This window comes from Aotus nancymaae, unplaced genomic scaffold, assembly GCF_030222135.1.
Source record: "Aotus nancymaae isolate 86718 unplaced genomic scaffold, 86718_ANA_hifiasm-v0.15.2.pri h1tg000014l, whole genome shotgun sequence".
NCBI classification, from domain to species: Eukaryota; Metazoa; Chordata; class Mammalia; order Primates; family Aotidae; genus Aotus; species Aotus nancymaae.
This window is the reverse complement of record NW_026988425.1, coordinates 69,891,868-69,918,296: the sequence shown is the minus strand read 5'-3', so window position 1 is coordinate 69,918,296 and position 26,429 is coordinate 69,891,868. Positions and strand designations below refer to the sequence as shown.

Below are 26,429 nucleotides of genomic sequence, written 5' to 3'. Positions count from 1 at the left end.
CTAATTTTTATTTTGTTAATCATTCTAAAATTAGCTTTTGAATATCATTTACCAAATCTAACATTAATTAATACCTTTGCCCCCTTTTCTTAAACATACAAAATCCTTAGGACATTTATTTTTTATTCTTTCTTTTTGAAATTTTATTTTATAATTTCAAATTTTATTTTCAATTCACAGGGTACTGTGGAGAATTTTTATGTGAGTACATATTATGATGCTGAAGTTTGGGGTACAGATGATCCTGACACCCAGGTAGTGAGCAAAGTACCCAATAGGTAGCTTTTTTGTTGTTTTTTAGAGACAGAGTTTCACTCTTGTTGCCTAGGCTGGAGTGCAGTGGTGCACTCTCGGCTTATTACAATCTCCGCCTCCTGGGTTCAAGCGACTCTCCTGTCTCAGCCTCCTGAGTAGCTGGGATTGCAGGCACCTGCCACCACGCCCACCTAGTTTTCGTATTTTTAGTAGAGACAGGATTTCACCATATTGGTCAGGTCGGTCTTGAACTCCTGACCTTAGGCAATCCACCCACCTTGGCCTTCCAAAGTTCTGGGATTACAGGCATGAGCCACTGCCCCTGGACCCAATAGGTAGCTTTTCCGCCCTTGCTCCCCTCTCTCTCTCTCTTTCCTCTAGGAGGCCCCAGTGTCTGTCGTTTCCATTTTTATGTCATGTGTACCCAATGCTTAGCTTCCACTTGTGAGTGAGAACATGTGGTATTCAGTTTTCTGTTACTACATTAATTTGCTTAGAATAATGGCCTCCAGCTACATCCATGTTGCTGCAAAGGGCATATCTTTATTTGTTTTTTTATGGCTGCATAGTATTCCACGGTATACATGTACGACATTTTCTTTTTTCAATCCAACATTGATGGGCACCTAGGTTGATTCCATATCTTTGCTATTGTGAATAGTGCTGTGATGAACATATGAATACATGTTTATTTTTGGTAGAATAATTTATTTGTCTTTGGTTATAACCCAGTAATGGGATTGTTGGGTAAAATGGTAGCTCTCAGTTTTATGTGAAATCTCCAAACTGCTTTCCACAGTGACTAAACCAATTTACATTCCACCAACAGTATGTAAGCATTCTCTTTTCTCCACAGCCTTGCAAACATCTGTATTTTTTGACTCTTTAATAATAGCCATTTCAACTAGTGTCAGATGGTATCTCATCATGGTTTTGATTTGCATTTCTCTGATGATTAGGGATGTTGAGCATTTGTCCATATGTTTATTGGCCATTTTTATTTTTTTAGATTTTTTTTTATTGTACTTTAAGCTCTGGGGTACATGTGCCCATCTGCAAGGTTGTTGCATGGGTACACACATGCCATGGTGGTTTGCAGTCTCCATCCCCCCATCACCTACATCAGGCATTTCTCCCAGTGTTTTCCCTCCCCAGCCTCCCCCGCTGTCCCTCCCCTAGTCTCTCACCTCCCAACCTACCCCAGTGTGTGATGTTCCCCTCCCTGTACCCATGTGTTCACATTGTTCAACACCCACCTATGAGTGAGAACATGTGGTGTTTGGTTTTCTGTTCTTGTGTCAGTTTGCTGAGAATGATGGTTTCCAGATTCATCCATGTCCCTACAAAGGACATGAACTCATCTTTTTTTTATGGATGCATAGTATTCCATGGTGTATATGTGCCACATTTTCCTTGTCCAGTCTATCATCGATGGGCATTTGGGTTGGTTCCAGGTCTTTGCTATTATAAACAGTGCTGCAATGAACATATGTGTGCATGTGTCTTTATAACAGAATGGTTTATAATCCTTTTGGTATATACCCAGTAATGGGATTGCTGGGTCAAATGGAATTTCTATTTCTAAATCATCAAGGAATTGCCACACTGTCTTCCACAATGGTTGAACTAATTTACACTCCCACCAACAGTGTAAATGTGTTCCTATTTCTCCACATCCTCTCCAGCATCTGTTGTCTCCAGATTTTTTAATGATTGCCATTCTAACTGGCAAGAGATGGTATCTCAACGTGGTTTTGATTTGCATTTCTCTAATGACCAGTGATGATGAGCATTTTTTCATATGTTTGTTGGCTGCATATATGTCTTTTATTGAAAACTGTCTGTTTATATCTTTTGCCCACTTTTTGATGGGGTTGTGTGTTTTTTTCTTGTAGATCTGCTTTAGTTCTTTATAGACTCTGGATAGTAGCCTTTTGTCAGATGGGTAGATTGCAAAATTTTTTCCCCATTCTGTTGGTTGTTGGTTCACTCTAATGATTGTTTCTTTTGCTGTGCAGAAACTCTTAAGTGTAATTAGATCCCATTTGTCTATTTTGGCTTTTGTTGCCAATGCTTTTGGTGTTTTAGTCATAAAGTCCTTGCCTATGCCTATGTCCTGAATGGTATTGCCTAAGTTTTTTTCCAGGGTTTTTATGGTGTTAGGTTTTATGTTTAAATCTTTGATCCATTTGGAGTTAATTTTAGTGTAAGGTGTAAGGAAGGGGTCCAGTTAAGCTATCTGTACATGGCTAACCAGTTTTCCTAATACCATTTATTGAACAGGGAATCCTTTCCCCATTGCCTGTTTTTGTCAGTTTTGTCAAAGATCAGATGGTTGTAGATGTGTGGTATTGCTCCCGGAATCTCTGTTCTGTTCCATTGGTCTATATCTCTGTTTTGGTACCAGTACCATGCTGTTTTGATTACTGTAGCCTTGTAGAATAATTTGAAGTCTAGTAGCGTCATGCCTCCAGCTTTTTTCTTTTTGCTTAGTATTGTCTTGGCTATGTGGGCTCTCTTTTGGTTCCATATGAAGTTTAAAGTGTTTTTTCCAGTTCTGTAAAGAAGGTTGATGGTAGCTGAAGTTGTTTATCAGCTTAAGAAGGTTTTGGGTTGAGATGATGGGATCTTCTAAATATATGATCATGTCATCTGCAAATAGAGACAATTTGACTTCCTCTTTTCCTAATTGAATACCCTTTATTTCTTTTTCTTTCCTAATTGCTCTGGCTAGAGCTTCCAATACTATACTGAATAGGAGTGGTGAGAGAGGGCATCTTTGTCTAGTGCCAGATTTCAAAGGGATTGCTTCCAGTTTTTTCCCGTTCAATATGATATTGGCTGTGGGTTTGTCGTAAATAGCTTTTATTATTTTGAGATATGTTCCATCAGTACCTAGCTTATTGAGGGTTTTTTACCATAAAGGCTGTTGAATTTTGTCAAAGGCCTTCTCTGCATCTATTAAGATAATCATGTGGTTTTTGTCTTTGGTTCTGTTTATGTGATGGATTACGTTTATAGACTTGTATGTGTTGAACCAGCCTTGCATCCCCGGGATGAAGCCTACTTGATTGTGATGGTTAAGCTTTTTGATGTGCTGTTGCATTCAGTTTGTGAGTATTTTATTGAAGATTTTTGCATCTATGTTCATCATGGATATTGGCCTGAGGTTTTCTTTTTTTTGTTGAGTTCCTGCTGGGTTTTGGTATCAGGATGATGTTGGTTTCATAAAATGATTTGGGAAGGACTCCTTCTTTTTGGATTGTTTGGAATAGTTTCAGAAGGAGTGGTACCAGTTCCTCCTTGTATGTCTGGTAGAATTCGGCTGTGAACCCATCTGGACCTGGACGTTTTTTGCTTGGTAGGCTATTAATTGGTGCCTCAACTTCAGACCTTGTTATTGGTCTATTCAGGGTTTCAACTTCTTCCTGGTTCAGTCTTGGGAGGGTGCAAGTGTGCAGGAATTTATCCATTTCTTCCAGATTTACTGGTTTATGTGCATAGAGCTGTTTGCAGTATTCTCTGAAGGTAGTTTGTATTTCTGTGGAATTGGTGATGATCTCCCCTTTATCATTTTTTATTGCATCTATTCGATTCTTCTCTCTTCTTTTTTATTAGTCTAGCTAGTGGTCTATTTTGTTGATCTTTTCAAAAAAACCGCTCCTGGATTTATTGATATTTTGAAGGGTTTTTTGCGTCTCTCTCTCCTTCAGTTCTGCTCTGATCTTAGTTATTTCTTGTCTTCTGCTAGGTTTTGAGTTTTTTTGATCTTGCTCCTCTGGCTCTTTCAATTTTGATGATAGGGTATCGATTTTAGATCTTTCCTTGCTTCTCATGTGGGCATTTATTGTTATAAATTTCCCTCTAGACACTCCTTTAAATGTGTCCCAGAGATTGTGGTATGTTGTGTCTTTGTTCTCATTGGTTTCAAAGAACATTTTTATTTCTGCCTGCATTTCATTGTTTATTCCTTTTCAGGTGCAAGTTGTTTAGTTTCCATGTAGTTGTGCGGTTTTGAGTGAGTTTCTTAATCCTGAGTTCTAATTTGATTGCACTGTGGTCTGAGAGACTGTTATGATTTCCGTTCTTTTGCATTTGCTGAGAGTGATTTACTTCCAATTATGTGGCCAATTTTAGAATAAGTGCGATGAGGTGCTGAGAAGAATGTTCTTGGCCACTTTTATGTCTTCTTTTGGAAAGTGTCTATTCATGTCTTTTGCCTATCTTTTAAAGGGAATGTTTTTTGCTGGTTGAATTTGTTTAAGTTACTTACAATTCTGGATATTGTTGTATAGAAATACAAAGTTTGTGTTTGTGTGTATTGTGTATTGTGTGTGTGTGTGTGTGTGTTGGATATTGTTGTATAGAAATGCTACTGATTTTTGTAAATTGATTTTGTATCCTGAAACTTTACAGAGGTCATTTATCAGTTTTAGGAGCCTTTTGGTAGAGTCTTTAGGGTTTTCTAGCTATATAATCATATCATCAGTGAAGAAAGATAATTTGACTTCTTTTACTTTACTATTTTTTTTTTTTTTGAGATTGAGTTTTGCTCTTGTTACCCAGGCTGGAGTGCAATGGCGCGATCTCAGCTCACCGCAACCTCCGTCTCCTGGGTTCAGGCAATTCTCTTGCCTCAGCCTCCTGAGTAGCTGGGATTACAGGCACGCGCCACCATGCCCAGCTAATTTTTTTGTATTTTTAGTAGAGACAGGGTTTCACCATGTTGACCAGGATGGTCTCGATCTCTTGACCTCGTGATCCACCCGCCTCGGCCTCCCAAAGTGCTCTTTTACTTTACTTTTTAAAATTTCCCTAGGTTATTGGGGAAGAGGTAATGTTTGTTACATGAGTAAGTTCTTTAGTGGTGATTTGTGAGATTTTAGTGCACCCATCACCTGAGCAGTATACACTGCACCCTATTTGTAGTCTTTTATCACTCATCCCCTTTCCACCCTTTCCCTTTGAGTCCCCAAAGTTTATTGTGTCATTCTTATGCCTTTGCTTCCTCATAGCTTAGCTCCCACTTATGAGTGAGAACATACAATGTTTGGTTTTCCATTTCTGAGTTACTTCACTTAGAATAATAGTCTCCAATCTCACCCAGGTCACTGTGAATGCCATTAATTAATTCCTTTTTATGACTGGGTAATATTCCATTGTATCTATACACCACAGTGTCTTTATCTAGTCATTGATCGATGGGCATTTGGGTTGGTTCCATGTTTTTGCAATTGTGAATTGTACTGCTATAAACATGCATATGCAAGTATCTTTTTCATATAATGACTTCTTTTCCTCTGGGTAGATATCCAGTAGTGGGGTTACTGGATCAAATGGTAGTTCTACTTTTAGTGCTTTAAGGAATCTCCACACTGTTTTCCATAGTGGTTGTACTAGTTTACATTCCCACTGCTGTTCACCACATCCATACCAACATCTACTATTTTTTGATTTTTTGATTATAATCTGCCTTTTTAGCAGGAGTAAGATGACAAATCGCATCATGGTTTTGATTTGCAAATCCCTGATCATTAGTGATGTTGAGCACTTTTTCATATGTTTTGGCCACTTGTATATTTTCTTTTGAGAATTGTCTATTCATGTCCTTAGCTCACTTGTTGATGGGATTGGTTTTTTCTTGTTCATTTGTTTGAATTCATTGTAGATTCTGGATATTAGTCCTTTGTCAGATGTATAGATGGTGAAGATTTATTTCCATTCTGTGGTTTGTCTGTTTACTCTGCTTCTGTTCCTTTTAAGTCCCAGCTATTTATCTTTGTTTTTATTGCATTTGCTTTTGGATTCTTGGTAATGAAATCTTTGCCTAAGCCAATGTCTAGAAGAGTTTTTCCAATGTTATCTTTTAGAATTTTTATAGTTTCAGGTTTTAGATATAAGTTCTTAATCCATCTTGAATTGATTTTTGTATAAGGTGAGAGAGGAGGATCCAGTTTCTTTCTCCTACATGTGGCTTGCCAATTGTCCCAGCACCATTTGTTGAAAAGGGCGTCCTTTCCCCACTTTATGTTTTTGTTTGCTTTGAAGATCAGTTGCCTGTAAGTATTCGGGTTTATTTCTGGGTTCTCTATTCTGTTCCATTGGTCTATGTGCCTATTTTTATACCAGTACCATGCTATTTTGGTGACTATGGCTTATAGTATAGTTTGAAATCAGGTAATGTGATGCCTCCAGATTTGTTCTTTTTGCATAGCCTTGCTTTGGCTATGAGGATTCTCTTTTGGTTCCATATGGTTTTTAGAATTGTTTTTTCTAATTCTGTGAGGAATGATGGTGGTATTTTGATGAGAATTGCACTGAATTTGTAGATTGCTTTTGGCAGACATTCAAAGAAGAATGGGTAACAATCCTATTGACACTATTCTACAAGATACAGAAGGAGGGATCCCTCACTAAATAATTCTATGAAGCCTGTTTTTGGTATTAGGGTGATACTGGTTTCATAGAATTATTTAGGGAAGGATCCCTCTTTCTCTATCTTGTAGAATAGTGTCAATAGAATTGGTACCAATTCTTCTTTGAATGTCTGGTAGAAATCTGCTGTGAATCCATCTGGTCCTGGACTTTTTTTGTTTTTGTTGGTAATTTTTAAATTACCATTTCAATCTGCTTGTTATTGGTCTGTTCAGGGTATCTAATTCTTTCTGATTTAAGCTAGGAGTGTTGTATCTTTCCAAGAATTTATCCATCTCTTCTAGGTTTTCTATTTTATGTGTGTAAAGATGTTCATAGTAGCCTTGAGTGAATGATCTTTTTTTTTTTTTTTTTTTGGTCAGGTGTAATATCTCCCATTTCATGTCTTACTGAGCTTATTTGGATTTTCTCTCCTTTTCTTGGTTAATCTTGCTAATGGTCTATCAGTTTTAGTTATCTTTTCAAAGAACCAGCATTTTGTTTGATTTATCTTTTTTTTCCAGGCTTTATTCACTGTATTTTTCTTGTATAAAAACCCTATGTTGTAGCCACAGCTGGAGCCTAGGTCCTCTGCATGGAGACTCTGGTGTGGGTCTTGACGAGGTGGTCAGTGAATTCCTTTTAGGGAGACTTGGTGAATACAGTCTCCTTCTAGAGGTTGTGAGTCAAGTAGCTATAGGTCTTAGAGAAGGCATCAAAGGTGGTCTGGCTGAAGTTGCCCAGGGTGGCAGTGTAGCCCTTGGCTGAGCTGTGGCAGTCATTGATACCAGCCATCATCATGAGTTTCTTGAGTACAGGGGCTGAGACAATGCCAGTGCCGCTGGGCACAGGGATGAGGTCACCAGCACAGAGCTGCACTGACCTGTCATCTTGCAAGGGATGGTATGGGGCTTTCTAATCTTGTTCCCCCAGTAGCCTCTGCGCATGGGTACAATGGAGAGCTTGACCAGGATCATGGCTCCGCAGATAGCAGTGACCACCTCCTTGGAGCACTTAACACCCAGACCAACGTGGTCATTGTAGTCCCTGATGGCAACAAATGCCTTGAATCTGGTGTGCTGGCCTGCGTGGGTCTGCTTCTGCACCAGCATGGTATTCAAAACCTCATCCTTAAGAGAGGTCCCCAGGAAAAAGCCAATGATCTCAGACTCCTTGATGGGCAGGGAGAAGAGATAGATCTCTTCCAGGGACTTCATCTTCATGTCCTTGACCAGGCAGCCTAGCTTGGTGAAGGGCATCCACTCCTTGTCCTCACTTTGCCTTGCATGGCTGCAACCCTAGCCCTGGATGCTACTGCCAGAGCCTCCCCGGAAGCCACTGCTGTTCCCTATCTCAGGGCCCCGTGGGACCTCTACCCCCACCTCCCCCTGAGCTGCACCAGCATCATCCACCATTTGGTGTTACCTTGGAGAAGCTGATTTATCTTTGTATTTCTTTTCGTTTGTTTCAATTTCATTTAGTTCTGCTCTGATCTTGGTTATTTCCTTTCTTCTACTGGGTTTGGGTTTGGTTTGTTCTTGTTTTTCTAGTTCCTAGAGGTATGACCTTAAATTATCTGTGTGTGCTCTTTCAGCCTTTTTGATGTAGGCATATAGGGCTATGAACTTTCCTCTTAGCACTGCCCTTGCTGTGTCCCAGAGGTTTCAATAGGTTGTGTCACTATTGTCATTCAGATCAAAGAATTTTTTAATTTTCATTTTGATTTCACTTTTGACCTAATGATCATTCAGAAACAGATTATTTAATTTCCATTATTTGTTTGATTTTGAAGGTTCCTTTTGGAGTTGATTTCCAGTTTTATTCCACTGTGGTCTGAGAGAGTGCTTGGTATAATTTCAATTTTCTTAAATTTATTGAGGCTTGTTTTGTGGCCTATCATATGGTCTATCCAGGAGAAAGTTCCATGTGCTGTTGAAGAGAATGTGTATTCTGTGGTTGTTGGGTAGAATGTTCTGTAAATATCTGTTAAGTCCATTTGTCCCAGGGTATAGTTTTAAATCCATTGTCTCTTTGTTGACTCTCTGGCTTGATGACCTGTCTAGTGCTGTCAGTGGAGTATTAAGGTCTCTCACTATTATTGTGTTGCTGTCTATCTTGTTTCTTAGGTCTATTAGTAATTTTTTAATAAATTTGGAGTTCCAGTGTTAGGTGCATATATATTTAGGATTGTGATATTTTCCTGTTTGACAAGGTCTTTTATCATTATATAATGTCCTTCTTTGTCTTTTTTAACTGCTATTGCTTTAAAGTTTGTCATGTCTGATATAAGAACAGCTACTCCTACTTGCTTTTGTTGTCCCTTTGCCTGGAATGTCTTTTTCTACCCCTTTACCTTAAGTTTGTGTGAGTCCTTATGTGTTAGGTGAGTCTCTTGAAGGCAGCAGATAGCTGTTTGGTGAATTCTTATCCATTTTGCAGTTCTGTGTCTTTTAAGTGGAGCATTTAGGCCATTTACATTCAATGGTGAGGTACCATTCCATTCTTACTGCCTGTATACCTTGTTTTTTTGTTTTTGTTTTTTAAATTGTATTTTTCTTTTATAGATCCTATGAGATTTATGCTTTAAAGAAGTTCTGTCTTGATGCATTTCCAGGATTTGTTTCAAGATTTAGAGCTCTTTTTAGCAGTTCTTGTAGTGGTGGCTTGGTAGTGGTGAATTCTCTCAGCATTTGTTTGTCTGAAAAAAATCTGTATCTTTCCTTCACTTATGAAGCTTAGTTTCACTGGATACAAAATTCTTGGCTGTTAATTGTTTTGTTTGAGGAGGCTGAAGATAGGGCCTCAGTCCCTTCTAGCTTTTAGGGTTTCTGCTGAGAAATCTGCTGTTAATCTGATAGGTTATTCTTATGGGTTACCTGGTGCTTTTGTCTCACAGCTCTTAAGATTCTTTCCTTCATCTTAACTTCAGATAATCTGATGATAATGTGCCTAGGAGATGATCTTTTTGTGATGAATTTCCCAGGTGTTCTTTATACTTCTTGTATTTGGATGTCTAGGTCTCTAGCAAGGCCAGGAGAGTTTTCCTAATTATTCTCCCAAATATGTTTTCCAAACTTTTAGATTTCTCTTCTTCCTCATGAACACTGATTATTCTTAAGTTTGGTCATTTAACACAATTCCAGGCTTCATTCATATTTTTAAATTTCTTTTTCTTTGTCTTTTTTGGATTAGGTTACTTTGAAGACCTTGTCTTTGAGCTCTGAATTCCTTTCTTTCACTTGTTCAATTCTATTGCTGAGACTTTCCAGAGCATTTTGCATTTCTATAAGTGTGTCCATTGTTTTCTGAAGTTTTGATTGTTTTTTATTTATGCTGTCTAGTTCCCTGAATATTTCTGCCTTCACATGTATCAGTTTTTGGATTTCCTTATATTGAGCTTTGCCTTTCTCTGGTACTTCCCTAATTATAATAACCTCCTGAATATAATATTATACTTCCTGATTATAATAACCTTCCCTTAATAACTAACTTCCTGAATTCTTTTTAGGTAAATCATGGATTTCTTCTTGGTTTGGGTCCATTGCTAGTGAGCTAGTGTGATTTTTTTGGAGCTGTTAAAAAACCTTGTTTTGTCATATTACCAGAGTTGGTTTTCTAGTTCCTTCTTATTTGGGTAGGCTCTGTCAGAGGGAAGGTCTAGGACTGAAGGCTAATATTCAGATTCTTTTGTCCCATGGGGTGTTCTTCTCATGTAGCACTCTCCTCCTTTTCCTAAGGATATGGCTTCCTGAGAGCTGAGATGTAGTGATTGTTATCTCTCTTCTGAATCTAGACACCCAGCAAGTCTACCAGGCTCTCGGCTGGTACTGGGGCTTGTCTGCACAAAGTCCCATGATGTGAACTGTCTGTGGATCTCTCAGCCATAGATACCAGCACAGTATTTGGGGTGTCTCCTTAGTCCTGCAGGAGCAATCCACTTCCTTCAGGGGAGGGGGTACATGGGTCCTCTCAGGCTTCCTGATTTATTCCTGCAGTCGTTCTGGAGCAAAAATTCACAATGTGAGTTCCACATGCTGCTCTGTCCATCTGAGTTGGAGCTGCAATCTATTCCTGCCTCCAATCTGCGGATGACTTATTTTTCTATTTAGATGTCTTTTCTTTGTTTCTCTTGTCTGATTGCCCTGGCTAGGACTTCCAGTACTGTGTTGAATCTTAGAACATTTTAATTCTAATCACATCACTCCTGGCTTACCTGCTCTGTCTTATATGTTATTATGTTATTGTTGTTATGTAATATAATTTTATCATTTTTGTTTAGCTCTATAAACTTTATCATTTTTATTTTATAAGAATCAGTGTTTTGTTTTCATTCTATCACATATCTACAATTTTCTTTTCTTCTTCTTCTTTATTTTTTTTTAGGATTTTTTATCCCTCTTTTTATTTCTAACTTTTAAGTTCAGTGATACATGTGCCAGATGTGCAGGTTTGTTACGTAAGTAAACATGTGCCATGGTGGTTTGCTGCACAGATCATCCCATCATCACCTAGGTATTAAGCCCAGTATCCATTAGTTATTTTTCCTGATGCTGTCCCTCCTCCCGCCCTCTACTCTCCAATAGGCCCCATGTGTGTTGTTCTTCTCCCTCATGTGTCCATGTTTTCTCATCATTCAGCTCCCACTTTATAAATGAAAACACATGATATTTGGTTTCCTGTTCCTGTGCTGGTTTGCTGAGGATAATGACTTCCAGCTCCATCCATTTCCCTGCAAAGGACATAATCTTGTTCCTTTTTATGGCTGCATAGTATTCCATGGTATATGTGTACCACATTTTCTTTATCCAGTCTATCATTGATGGGGATTTAGATTGATTCCATATCTTTGCTATTGTGGATAGTGCTGCAGTGAACATACATGTGCATGTATCTTTATAACAGAATGATTTATATTCCTTTGGGTATATATCCAACAATGGGATTGCTGGGTCGAATGGTATTTCTGCCTCTAGGTCTTTGAGGAATTGCCACACTGTCTTCCACAATGGTTGAGCTAATTTATACTTCTACCAACAGTGTAAAAGTGTTCCATTTTCTGCCAGTTGTGGTTGCTAGCACTTGTAATCCCAGCACTTTGGGAGGCCAAGGTGGGTGGATCACCTGAGGTCAGGAGTTCGAGGTCAGCTTGGCCAACGTGGTGAAAGCTTGTGTCAACTAAAAATACAAAAATTAGCCTGGAATGGTGGTGGATGCCTGTAATCCCAGCTATGCAGGAGGCTGAGGCACGAGAACCACTTGAACCTGGAAGGCAGACGTTGCAGTGAGCCAAGATCATGCCTCTGCACTCTAGCCTAGGTGACAGAGTAAGACTCCATTGAAAAAAAACTTCCTTTTTTTCCACCCACTTGTCAGCATCTGTTGCTTTTTGACTTTTTAATAATAGCCATTCTGACTGACATGAGATGGCTCTCATTATGGTTCTGATTTTCATTTCCCTAATAATCCATGATGTTGAGTTTTTTTCCATATGTTTGTTGACTGAATGTATGTCTTCTTTTGAGAAGTGTCTGTTCATGTCTTTTGCCCACTTTATAATGGGGTTGTTTGTTTTTTTCTTGTAAATTTGGTTAAGTTCCTTGTAGATTCTGCATATTAGATCTTTGTCAGATGGATAGATTGCAAAAATTTTCTCCCATTTTGTAGGTTGTCTGTTCACTCTGATAACATATCTACAATTTTCTTTGCATGTCAGACTTTCCAACTGAGATTACTTTCCTTCTGCCTGAAGTGCATACATAGAATTTTCCTTAATGAGAATTTGTTGGTAGTAAACTTTCTAATTTTCCTTCCCTCCCCCAAATTATATTGATTTTCCCCTTGGTCTCTAAAGATATTTTTCTTGGATACAGAATTCTAGACTAATAATTATTTTCTGTGAATAATATATGTTCTTTGTCTTCTGGTTTTAGTTGTTGAAAATTTAGCTATCAGTTGTTTTTCCTTTAAAGGTAATATGACTTTTCTCTCTAGTTGCATTTAAGATCATTTTGTCTTTTGTGTTTTGCCATTACTATGATATGTGTAGGTATGGATTTATTTTCCCACTTGGGAACTTGTTGGCCTTTATAAGTTTGTGGATTGCTGTCTATCATAAATGTTGAAAAGTTCTCAGCCATTATTTCTTCAGTGATTGCCTCATCCTCTTTTCTCTCTTCTATCCTTCTGTCGTCTGATTACATGTGTTTTAGACCTTCTTCCTCAATGCTTTATGTCACTTAACTTTCTTTTATACTTTCTATCTCTTTTTCTCTTTCTGCTTTACTCTGGATAATTGAGCTCTACCTTCCAGGTCACCAATTCTCTCTTTAGCTACCTTTAATCTGCTATAGAACTTATTCATTAAGTTTTAAATTTCAATTATTATATATTTAGTTCTTTTTCAGATTTTTACTTATAGTTTATTTATTCCTGTTTTTTACTCATGTTTTAATTCTCTTGGTTCACTGAAGATATTAACATATTTATTTTATATTCTATGATTGGTACTCTAATATGTAAAGTTTTCATATATTTGATTTTGTTCTTTTTTGTTTCTGCTGGTTCTTACTCATGGTACCTTGTTTTCCTGTGTATTTTGTGAATTTTCATGACTGTGAATTGATATTTCTTAGAACAGTGGGAATTCTTTAAGGCATGACTTGAAGGTTAGTTACTCCAGAGATTTTTATTTGATTCTCTTAACTTGAGGTTTCTTATACCACCTAGGTACTATGAAGTTAGGATGCAGACAGAGAGAAAGCTATTGTGGTTATTAATACTTAGGATTTTTTCCCACTTTCTGTTCAACACTAAGGTCAGACAATTTTCCCTAAAGTTCTTTTTAGAGGTTTGGAGGAAGAAGATTGTGATTACTTTTAGTATACTATTATTTAGAAGGTGTAGCATTTTGTGGTCCCATTTTTATTGGAATAATCACTTACGCTTTCTCCTCCGTTCCAATCCCTGGGAGGCTGTGGAAATATAAACTCAAGGTCATTAAGTTAGGGATATAACCTCAAGAGAAAAGCAGGTTTCTGTGTGGTATTTACCTTTCTGAGTTTCCACAGTCACTTAGTTTTTGACTTCTGAATGCTTCTTAGTGTCTTGCTTGGCTCTCGATGCCTTTAAAAAGGAAGTTTCAGCCCTTTTCACAAGATGGTGCCACAAGTAAAGAAGGAAGCTCCTGTCCCTCCTAAAGCCGAAGCCAAAGTGAAGGCTTTGAAGGCCAAGAAGGCAGTGTTGAAAAGTGTCCACAGCCACAAAAAAAGGAAGATCCACACATCACACATCACCCACCTTCTGGCAGCCCAAGACACTGCAACTCCAGAGGCAGCTTAAATATCCTCCGAAGAGCACCCCCAGGAGAAACCAGCTTGACCGCTGTGCTATCATCAAGTTTCTGCTGACCACTGAGTCTGTCGTGAAGAAGATAGAAGACAACAACACACTGTGTTCATTGTGGATGTTAAAGCCAACAAGCACACCAGGCTGTGAAGAAGCTCTATGACATTGATGTGGCCAAGGTCAACGCCCTGATTCTGCCTGATGGAGAGAAGAGGCATGTTCAACTGGCCCCTAATTACGATGATTTGGATGTTGCCAACAAAATTGGGATCATCTAAACAGGGTCCAGCTGACTAATTCTAAATACAGGTATATCTTTACACCATAAAAAAAAGAAGTTTTAGTACTTTATCTAGCATTTTAATATTTTCAGTAGGATGTTAGGAAGACATCTAGTCCACCATACTTCTAGAAATGGAAATTCATTTTTCTTTTGAAGGTAATTAAAGTAAAGGTTATAGTCATCCTCATTAGTAATCACAGTGACTTGAAATCATTTCTTGTACCTAAGATAGATACTTCAGCACAAAATGAACAAAGGTCATATAATTAAAGAAAATTATCTTTCTCATATAGATAATTAGAGGGGAGGAAAGTAAAATGTTAAGCCAAATGGGAACATTAATACTATTATTGCTGCTTCTCCATTTTTGCACAATTTTTGATCACAAAGTATGAAATATTCTTTGCAAGAATCCTATGAGTTGCTATTTCATTGTAAAATCAGAGTACCCTAAGAGTAGAAGCTGGTACTGACTGAGAGTAGTAATAGTTGCATTATATTCCATTGAATTGATAAATATTTTTCTTCCCCTTTTAGTTATTATAGTCCCATTTTTTTGTTATAAAGACTACTGTTATGAATTTTGTTGATATGAATTTTTGCCACTTTGTTTTCTTCTTAAAACGACATTCTTAAAAATAGTATTTCTGGATAATAGAGTGTGGACAGCTTTAATTATTAAAAGTCTCATTTATGAGTGTTGGCTTGAGATTATGCATCCCTCAAGTTTAGTGTAATAACTGTTAGTGAATCATGAAAATCTTTGTAAAGATTATGGTGGTAGCAGTAGCCTCAGATTTTGTACTGTAGGGGTTTTAGAAAAATTTCTTGTTCCAGAGCTTTGGCTACCATTTCCTCTGTTAATTTGAAACAAGACATTCTCCTTTTAGTCATCAAAATATTACCTTAATTAGTTGAAGCCTGTATACCCTAAATGTGAAATAGGTTTTATACAACTTTGTTGGAATATAGCAGTTTGGATTTTTCCTTCCTTCCTTCCTTCCTTCCTTCCTCCCTCCCTCCCTCCCTCTTTCTTTTTTCTTTTCTTTTTTCTTTTCTTTTCTTTAACAGGGTCTTGCTCTGTCACGCAGGCTGGAGTGCAGTGGTGTGATCATGGCCCACAGCAGCCTCAACCTCTCTGGGCTCAGGTGATCCTCCCATCTCATCCTCCCTAGGAGCTGGGACTGTAGGCACATGCCATCATGCCTGGCTAATTTTTGTATTTTTTGTAGTGACAGGATTTCACTATGTTGCCCAGGCTGGTCTCAAACTCCTGGGATCATGTGATCCTCCTAACAGTTTGAATTGACACAAAACTATGTTTGAAATGTAAGAATGTCATTAGCTCTTAGCAGTATGTTTTAAAAAAATCATTAGGTTACTTGGGCCTAGGCAGAATGGCTTATAAATGTCTAGCCAGTCTTGAAAAGTTTCAAGAGTTTAGATTTTTAAATTGACATTTCTGTGACCATATATCCCCAAGGCAGCTTGAGACAAGACCAGCTGGGGTTCATGCTTCTGCTGCTATTCACATACTGTGATGTGTTTGCAGAATTATCAAAGCCGGACTCATCCCATGGGGTCTGGCCAGCTGCTAGAGTAACATCTGACACCCTCCCGCTTTACAGTGTAGAGGGAATTCTATCAGGAGTGATGAGATGCTATAACTCTTCATTTCCCTCTGAGCTGGTTATCTTCCCTTTTTCTTCCTTACTGGGTTGAGGAAAGTTAGGAAATATTCTTAAAGATTATGTTTTACTTTGTATTTTATTTTGTGACCCTGTTCTCTATGTAAAAGCCCAGCCTGTAGCAGGTAAAGAACCTACTCTTGTTTCCATTACTGAGAGGAAAAAATCTTAATCAGACTGTCATAAATCTGGTGGGAGGGGGATTAGGTACCATTTTAGAATCCTGACCACTGAGCTGTCAGGAAGAGTCATTGGATATAACCAAGTTTATGTGGTTATCCTTCTATCCTAAATATTACCATTGTTACTATTTTTGCCATTATTGTTATTATTATGGTGTTTCCTTTTATCTCTTAGTATGAAGTACTGTGCTAAGCCTTTTAAAGCAACCATTTGAAGTTGGTACTATTTGTTGTCCTGATTTTACAGGAAACAGAGGCTTAGAGAGATTAAATAACTCGTCCTCGGCCACATGCAGCAGTCAGGGTTCAAACCCAGACTTGCTATTAACCAGTTTTGTGTACTGCATTGTCTATCTAATAAAAAATGGTCCACCCTCTGAAACCTTGCTATTCAAAGTACAGCCCCAAGACCAGCAGGACTGGAATCACCAAAAAGCTTATTAGAAAGGCAGAATCAGCCCCATTCCACCCCAGACCTACTCTGTCAGAATCTACATTTTAACAAGATCACCAGGTGACTCTCACACATTAAAGTCTGAGAAGCATGGCCCAACACAGAAGATAAAAAAGGCAGATTATCTTGACTAGGGAAGACATTCCACAGTACATAGAATATGTATTCAATGTTTGTATCTTCCCAAAATTCTTATGTTAAAACCCTCATCCCCATTGTGATAGCATTTGGAGGTAGGGTCTTTGGGAGGCAATGAAGTCATGAGGGTGGAGCCCCTTATGATGAGATGAATGCCTTTATAAAAAGAGATACCAGAAAGATGATCTCTCTCTCTCTCTCCTCCCTGTGAAGATACAGCAAGATGGCCCCCTGCAAACCAGGAAGAGAGCCCCTATCAGGCTGATACCTTAATCTTAGTCTTCTCAGTCTCCAGAATTGTGAGAAATGAATGCTTTTTGTTAAAGCCAGCTAATCTATGGTATTTGTTATAGCAGCCCAAATTTACTAAGATAGAAGGTGTGAAATAATATAGACAAAGACTTCTGAGAAAAAGTAAACAAGAACCTCTCTAGTTTACCAGTCATTGCTTGAGTGGCCAATATAATTATCCTGATCTCATTACAGGGCACATAGTGGATATTCAGAACAACTTTAAAATTTGTTACAAGACCAGCTTCTTAGGGTGGAATGCAAGCCTTTCCATTTGACTTCAATGTACATTTTTAAAGAATGAAATCCTGTCTTTTTGGAATCTTACGCAGTCATAAAAAAGAACAGGATCATGGTTTTTGCAGCAACGTGGATATGACTGGAGGCCATCATTCTAAGTGAATTAATGCAGGAACAGAAAACCAAATACCACATGTTCTCACTTATAAGTAGGAGCCAAGCATTGGATACACATGGACATAAAGATGGGAACAATAGACACTAAGGAATACTAGAGTGGGGAGGGAAGATGGGGGCAAGGGATGGAATGAAATGCGTAAAACCTATTTATGCATTATGCTCACTGCCTGAGTGACAGGATCATTTGTACCCCAAACCTCAGTGTCACACTACCCAGGTAACAAACCTGCACATGTACCTCCTGAATCTAAAGTAAAAGTGGAAGTTATTTAGGAAAGAGAAGAAGTCATTTATTTTGCAGCAACATGGGTAGAATTTGAGGTCATTATCTTAAACAGGTCAGACACAAAAGATGGACTTGAAATGTCCTCAGTCATAAGTGGGAGCTAAATAATATGTATATATGTATAGATGGACATAGAGAGTGGAGTCCTGGACAGAGAAAGTGAAGAGATTCAGGAGGGTGAAGGAGTGTGAAGGGGTGAATGATGAAAACTATTTAATGGGTACAATGTATGTTATTTGGGTGATGGATACCCTAAAAGCCCTGATTTGACCTCTGCACATTCTATGCAGGTAACAAAATTGCACTTGTACTTCATACATTTATACACAACCCTCCAAAATACCCATACATTTTTAGTCCTAGTCCCATATATATTTCCATCTATTCTATACTCCAGTCACATTTAAATAATCTCTCATTTACTTGTTCATCCATATAATACCTACTTGTTGAGCACTTACACTTGCCAGGCATGCTGGAAGCAGCACGTATTAATTATATTTTCTTATTTTTCTATATTCTCGATGCTCTTGCCGAGGTCTTGATGCTGGAGAGACTGACCCTTCTAGGGCTAGCTAATTCCTAGAGAGGTCAAACGACTCTGCTGTGAGCATACCTTTAATGTACAAATAAACCAATCCAGGGCCCACTCCCCCAAACATCTCCTTTATCAAACTCTCATGCACCAAGCCAACACTTCTGCTGCCCTAAATGACCCCAGGGCCAGGTACTGAACAACTAGGGGCCACTCCAGCAGCACATAGTCCATCAAAACTATTCAAACTGTCTAATCATTAGCTTGCTCATTATACCTACCCTGCCGCACCCACTCCTTCCTGTGAAAACCCCAGTAAAGGCTCTGGGCCATGTTTCCCCTCTTCCTTTTCATCCTCCTGACCAACCTTGGTGCTTCCCCATGTGGACCTGCATGGCATGCCAGGCCTCCTGTTTCCAGGGATTGGTGAGTAAAAACTTCTTCCTCACATCAGTCATTTCTGGGCCTATATGTCTTATCATACCTGACTAAAACAAATCCAGGTCAGATTTTCAGAATGCAATGGTTGACAGTGGTTGCTCTCATGGAACTAAATTCTAAAGCGGGAAGACAGAGGGGAAAGGGGATGTAGGCAAGATTGGTAGGTATTCACTTGGAATGCAGCAAAATGTCTGTACTGATTATGACAGCCAACATTTGTTTGGATTGGTCAGTGCTCACACCATAATACCACATAACAAATTTTCAACTAGCATCTCTGGATGTAGGTAAACCTTAATCCCATTTTTCTTATCAGTCAAATTTCCATAGAGAATAAAAGATGAGACAGGAATTAAAACCTGTCTTAGAACTCAATGTCCAGTGCCTTTTCTCTTTTAAAATACAATCTGAACTCTAGTCATCCATTACTTAATGACAGAAGCACGTTCTGAGAAGTGACAGGTGGTTTCATCATGGTGCGAACATCATAGAGAGTACTTGCATAAACTTAGATAGTTTAGTCTACTATACATTTAGGCTACATGGTATAGCCTATTGCTGCTAGGCTACACACCTGTACAGCAAGTGACTGTACTGTATACTATAGGGAATTACAACATGATGGTAAGTATTTGTGTACCTAAACATAGAAAAGGTACAGTTAAAAAAGGTATTATAATCTTACAGGAGCACCATCATATGTGTGGTTTGTCATTGACTAAAATGTTATATGGCGCATGACTGTGCCTAACTCTTAAGCCCCTTTGACATTGTGATGCTTTTTCTTTTCTCATCTTTGACTTCAGAAATCTTATTTCTAGCTTAACTGCTGTATTTTCACTGGAGTTTTCTCTGCTCTTCCCAGATAATTTTTATTATTTTTTGAACACTTTGCTTATGCATCTGTTAGAGTCCTTGTTTTCATTTATAGGTAGTTTTTTTTTTGTTTTTTTTTTTCAGATGGAGTTTCGCTTTTGTTGCCCAGGCTGGAGTGCAATGGTGCGATCTCGGCCCATCGCAACCTCTGCCTCCCGGGTTCAAGCGATTCTCCTGCCTCAGTTTCCCAAGTAGCTGGGATAACAGGGATGCGCCACCACATCCAGCTAATTTTTTGTAACTTTAGTAGAGATGGGGTTTCTCCATGTTGGCCAGGCTGGTCTCGAACTCCTAACCTCAGGTGATCTGCCCACCTCGGCCTCCCAAAGTGCTGAGATTACAGGAGTGAGCCACTGTGCCCAGCCTGTAGGTAGTTTTTATCTGTTTCTCTTATTGCACTCTAAGCTCCTTGAGATCAAGAAGGATATTTATTTTAAAGGGATATAGGTCTTCAGCAACTAGCACAGCACAGCTAGGTGCTAGATCCCCAGCACCTAGCACAGAACTGCACACAGTAGGATCTCAGTAAACATTGAAATTAAATGACTAATTAATCATCAGGAGACTTGCAGGGAACTTGCTTTTTGGAATCTAAATTCTGAATAGAATTCTCTTCATAGATGAGCATAAACTTGGATGTACACATAATAAATGAGGATGTTTGCATTGAGCCAACAACACAGGGTAGCATTCTTTAGTGGCATTCCCAAGGAATGGGAAACTGATTAGACCAATCACCTTCAATTTTCTTTGGCTCAGTCTTTGATCACCCAAATTCATTGTGCTAGTAAAATCCTTGGGCAAAAATTTTGACTGCAGGATTATCCATCCTTATAAGGAAAGATGAAAGAAAAACAATATGCACTGTAAATTTTTCAGTAGAGCTAAGATTGTCTTACACGAGCTAGGTAGGCAAATCTTAGCAAGTAGGCTTCATTTGTTCTCATTTTCATAATTTAAACTTCTGCTGTTGAGTCTATAACATAATATTCTAATCTAATCCATGGGCAGAGGCAATTTGGTGTTGTCGTCTGGCAGCCATTTATTAATACTGGTGACTGGGAAAGACTAGACAAATGAATAAAGATGATTCCTGTGAGTCCAGGATAAATGGTTGAAGTCAACGGCTCCCTTTCCTGTCATTATGGAGTTGAAGACCCTAGAATTTTTACTCAGGTAACCACTGTGAGAACTACTTAATTGGTGGGACATGGTAGAAAATAAAGTCATTAGTATTAGCCCTGTGTGCTAGTCATCCCTGCCTCTTAGCTGTGCCTACATAGAGATATTGGCATGCACAATACGGTCATAACTGACATCAAATTGAACAACACAGAATAGCTTTCCAAGAAAGAAAGTTTGGTTGTTACCTTAGGGTCTGACATGACTTTTGACATTCTAAACCTCATTGTTTGTGAGAAACATCCATACAGCCACTCTTTGCATGGATAGAGCACTTTTCTCCCCAGAGTGAAGGGTGCCACAATCATGGAGCATTCTGTGCAGAAGGGGAAGATGGAATGAGACAATTTGGCTGCTGACAATTAAGAGCTACAGTTGTTCTACACAGCAAGCATAGAACATAAGGGGGACAATTTAGGATAGGAAATGAAGGGTGCTGGGTCCAGCTGAGACTGTAAGGGGAACTCAGCAAGATAGAAATGACCTGACTTTGTCCAGCTAAAATTAACCATGACTCTTAAAAAAAGAATAAAAAAACTCAGAAATGACGCAATTCATGAACATCTTTGGTATTTACCCAGAAGAGTTAATGTGCCAGATAATGTTTAAACACAACTATTAGGTTCACAAATGTATAATATAATCTGTAAACTGTTGAGTCTTAATTTGTACATGTTTTATAAACACAGTCAAGACATCCCTCTTTGGGGAGTAAAGATACTAAAACCAACCACACGTCATTTATTGTTTTTAGACTTCGATCCCTGAGAGCAGGACCTATGCCTTACTTCATGTTGGTATCCCCCAACTCCTAGACTATGCCTTTCTCACATTAAATGCTCAATAAATGTTTGGTTAAATTGAAATTTTGAGGCTGGGTGTGGTCTTGTGCCTGTAATCCCAGCATTTTGGGAGGCCAAGGTGGGAGGATAGCCTGAGCTCAGGAGTTCGAGACCAGCGTGGGCAACACAGTGAAACCCTGTCTCCACTAAAAATACAAAAATTAGCCAGGCATGGTGGTGCATGCGTGTAATCCCAGCTACTTGGGAGGCTGAGGCAGGAGAATCACTTGAATCCGGGAGATGGAGGTTTCAGTGAGCCGAGATTGCACCACTGCACTCCAGCCTGGGTGACAGAGACTCTGTCTCAAAAAAAAAAGAAAAATTTGAAATTTTGTAGGTGCTTTATTCAAAATTGTTTTTCATAGTCTCTGTTTAGTTACTCTTGTTTTTCTCCGTCTCTCTTTTTTTATCCATTCCACACCGCTCCCCCTAACTTATAATGGTGTAGTTGCAAATTTGTTATAGAATACTATCTGTAATTTTATGGCTTGAATATAATTTTTACATCAGACTATTTAAATTTAAAGATTCTGATCCATAAAGAATATTCTAGTAGTTTACGGGATGATTTTTAATAAGCAAAGAATGCTATATTTATTTTTAAAAGCAAACAATAAGTTTTCAAAGTGTCTATTTAAACTTGTATTCTTGGGGTAGAATCTTTAGATTCAGCTGGAGTGGTGAAAATTTTTATCAGAAATGTTACATTGTATTTTATAGGTTAATATTCATATAATCGCTGTAACAGTAGTATGCCTTTCAAAACCACACACATAGATGATATTTGTAGAAGCTTATTTCTTTGATGTACTGTGACAACTCCACAAAATAATTCTGTAGGACTTGCAAAGGAAGATGCAGTGCTGGAGAGATCAGCTCTTCAATATTTGGAAAAGCACAGGTATAACAAAGAAGTAGCTGCTGCAAAGGGAGCCCCAAAAAATGAATCTGATAAGGTTTAAGGATGTGGAAGGGGCCCCTATACTGATCTGAGGGTGCTGTTGATTAGTAACAGTAACAATATTCATATGTTATTTTACTCTTTTGTTTATCTTTGTACCTTAGGACTGGAGAGTTGAATTAACTATATTCTTCTGTTCACCACACACAACCATCAGCATCCATTTCAGGCTCCTATCCCTTTAATCCCTCCATCCTGAGCCCTGTTCCCGCTTACCTCCCTCCCACAGGTATCCCCTACTCTAAAGTATTTGGGATAGGTATAGATGTAGGTAGTTATACATTGTCTGCACTTAGATAAGAATGAGTGTCTGAAAAATATGTTTGTGTATGCATTTGACATTTACATAAAGGGCACAGATATAAATGCATTACTTTTGCCCACTCAACAGTATTAAAAAACCAATCCATGTTACTCTATGCTTTTTTAGAGTTAATTGCTTCTGACTATCTTTCCTTAATATGTATCTATCAGATTTTACTTATTAGTTCCTTTTCTAACAAACACAGAAGTTGCCTCTGACTACACACTACCGAAAGTAAATAAATAAACAAATGTTGCAAAGAACAGCCTGTGTAGAGATCTGTGAGGAATTTCTCTGGGGTAGATGTTTGGAAGTGAGGTCGCCAGGTGGTAGGCAGAATGCCTACTGAATTTCATGGGAAATACTTCTCTTTCCCAAGAGAGCTTGCTGGTTTTTATACCCACCAGCAATGGATGAGGAATCCCATTTCCTGATATGTGTGTTGATATGTATGCAATATTTATTTTTTTACTTTTAAAAATTCTGAAATACAAAATACATACGAAGTAGTGCATAACATAAACATACAGCCTAATTATTAAAAAGTAAAATTTAGGCATCCCAGTAAAGAAATAGAACATTGCTAGCATCCCCCAAATGAAAAGTCCCTTTCCCAATCATAATCTCCTCCTTTCTCCTAAGAAGAACCACTATCCTAATTTTTATGGTAATCACTTCTTTGCTTTTCATTTTACCTTTACCACCCAATGATTCATATTTACTGTATAATTTTTTATAATGTTTACTGTATAATTTAGTTTTGCCTGTTTTTGAGTTATGTATGTATTCTTTTGAGTCCGACTTCTTTCATTTGCTATTATGTTTAGGAGATTCAGCCTTGTTGTGTACTGCTGTAGTGAGTTCTTCTCTGTTGTATAATGTTCCACTGTGTGATTATAAACTACCTTACTGTTTATTTATCCAAGCTACTGTTGATCAACATTTGAGTTTCCAAAAGATTTAGATATAAGAAATAGAGTTGTTATGTTTCCATCATAGTGCTTAAAAAGAAAAAGAAAGAAAGAAAAAAAAACCTTTTTCACAGCAGCTGAACCATTTTCTGTGTCCACTACCAATGTACAAGGGTTCCTATTTCTCGACATCCTCACCAGCACTTGTTATTGTCTGTCTTTTTTGGTTATAGCTGTCCTAGTGGGTGCAAAGTGATATCTTATTGTGGTTTTGATTTGTGTTTAACTAATGATGTTGAGCATCTTTTCATGTGCTTGTTGACCACTTATATATCTTTCTTGGAAAAATGTTTATTCAAGTCCTTTGCCCATTTTAAAATTGGGTTGTTTGTCACTTTGTTGTTGAGTTGTAAGAGCTCTTTCTATATTTTGGATGTGAGACCCTTATTGGATAAACAATTTGCAAATATTTTCCATTCTGTATACTGCCTTTTAACTTTCTTTTTAATGCCCTTTGATGCACAAAGTTTTAAATTTTGATGAAGCCCAATTACCTATTTGTATTGTTGTTATTTGTACTTTTAATATTATATCTAGAAATCCATTGCTAAATCTGAGGTCAGGAAGATTTAACCCTGTTTTTTCTTAAGAGTTTTACAGTTTTAGTTCTTATATTTAGGTAATTGATATATATTTTGAGTTAATTTTTATATAACAAGTGGGGTAAGGGTGCAACTTCATGTTTTTGCATGTGAGTATCCAGTTGTCTCAGCACCACTTCTTGTACCCTTAGCATTCAACTGTGCTTGTTTTATTATATTTCTTCTCTTTCATCAATCCATCTTACTTTTTTAAGTATATTTCTATTATATTATATTTCTACTCTTTCATCAATCCATCTTACATTTCAAAATAGAGTTCTTCAATCACTTTCTTCTAAATTTTTCAGCATACATATCATTAACTAGAATCCAATATTTGTTTACAGTTTATTTTTAATGAAAGATTTACATATAATTTACATATAATGAAATGCATGAACCTTAATTGTTCATTTTCTAGGTTTTGACAGCTACATATATCCCAGACCTATATCTAGATATAAAACATTATCACCATGCAAGGATATTCCTCCAAGAATTTTCCCAGTCAATCCTCACCCTCAAACTCCCAAGAGCAGAGGAAATTTTTTTCCTCTATAGATTAGTTTGCCTATTCTAGAACTTCATATAAATAGAATTGTTCAGTGTATATTTTTTTGTACAAGACTTCTTTCACCCAGTGTGATTTTTTGAGATCATTCATACTGTTGATTTTTCTTAGTGGTAGGTGGCAATTCATTTTATAAATATGTTTGTCTATTCTTCTGTTGTTGGACACCTGGGTTATTTCCAATCTGGGGCTTTTATTAATAAAGATGCAATCACCATTCTTGTCCAAGTCTTTTTCTGGATATATGTTTTCATTTCTCTTAGGTAAACAGTAGTAGAATTGTTGGGTAATAGGGTAGGGGTACAATTTTCTGTTCTCAGAAAAGATGAATAAGAGTTTCATTTGCTCTACAATCTTGCCAATATTTGAGGTTGGTGTTTTTTTTAATATTAGCCATTCTGGTGGACGTGTTGTGATCTCTAATTGTGGTTTTAATTTTGTTTTGATGACTAATGATGTTGAGCATCTTTCCTTCTCTCATTTTGTATGTGACTGTCTTTTTCTCTCATTTTGTATGTGACTGTCTTTTCATTTTCAAAACCTAGAAAATGAACCATACTTTGTATTCAGCAACTTTACTAAAATTGCTTTTTGTGTCTAATATGTTTTTGCTTTATTAATTTCTACATCTTGATAGGAGCCTTTATGACAGATAAGTAAGATGTATCAGTGACTTCTATGGTTAGTGTTTTCCAAACTAATATTATCCCATGCTGCCAACTAAAAGATTTATTTGTTTTGTTTTTCATGCTTAGGTCTACAATTCTCTTGAAATTAATTTTGGTATATTGTGTAAAGAAACAAAAAAAATTTATTTTTTCCATATGAATATACAATTTTTCCAGAACCATTTATCTTTTAAAGACCACTGTTTCTCACCATTCTATGAGCTGCTATTTTTCATAGCCAGGTATTCATTTATGTCTGGATTTGCTCTTGGCTCTCCATTTTCTCTCACTGATCTGTTTGTCTGTCTTCACACCAATATCACGTTGTTTTAATTCTGTAGCTTTATAGTCAATCTTGATATATGATAAAGCAAGTCTCGCTTTATTTTTTTCTAAGGTTCTCTTGGCTAATCTTGGCACTTAACATTTTCATAAAAATTTTAGAATTGACTTGTAAAGTTCTAAGAAAATTTGGGGTTTTGATTGTAGTTTTATTGTTTCTCTACATCAGTTTTGGGGAGAATCGATGTCTTATAATTTTGAGCCTCTGAATCCATGAACATGGTGTATCTCTCCATTTATTTAAATTTTTAAAGTTTTTTCTCAGTAATGGTTTAGCATTTCTCTGCATAGATGTTTACAAGTTTTTAGATTTATTCTGTTTGCTTTTCTTGATGTTCTTTTTAAATGGATCTTAAAATGTCTATTTGTTTATTTGTTGTTGGTATATAGAAATAAATTG

The 26,429-nt window shown here is 37.5% G+C and overlaps 1 pseudogene; it reads right to left on the bottom strand.

Annotated features, from left to right (window-relative positions):
• Positions 1-7,227: 7,227 nt before the first annotated feature.
• On the bottom strand, positions 7,228-8,024 carry LOC105723817 (small ribosomal subunit protein uS5-like; annotated as a pseudogene).
• Positions 8,025-26,429: the final 18,405 nt, after the last annotated feature.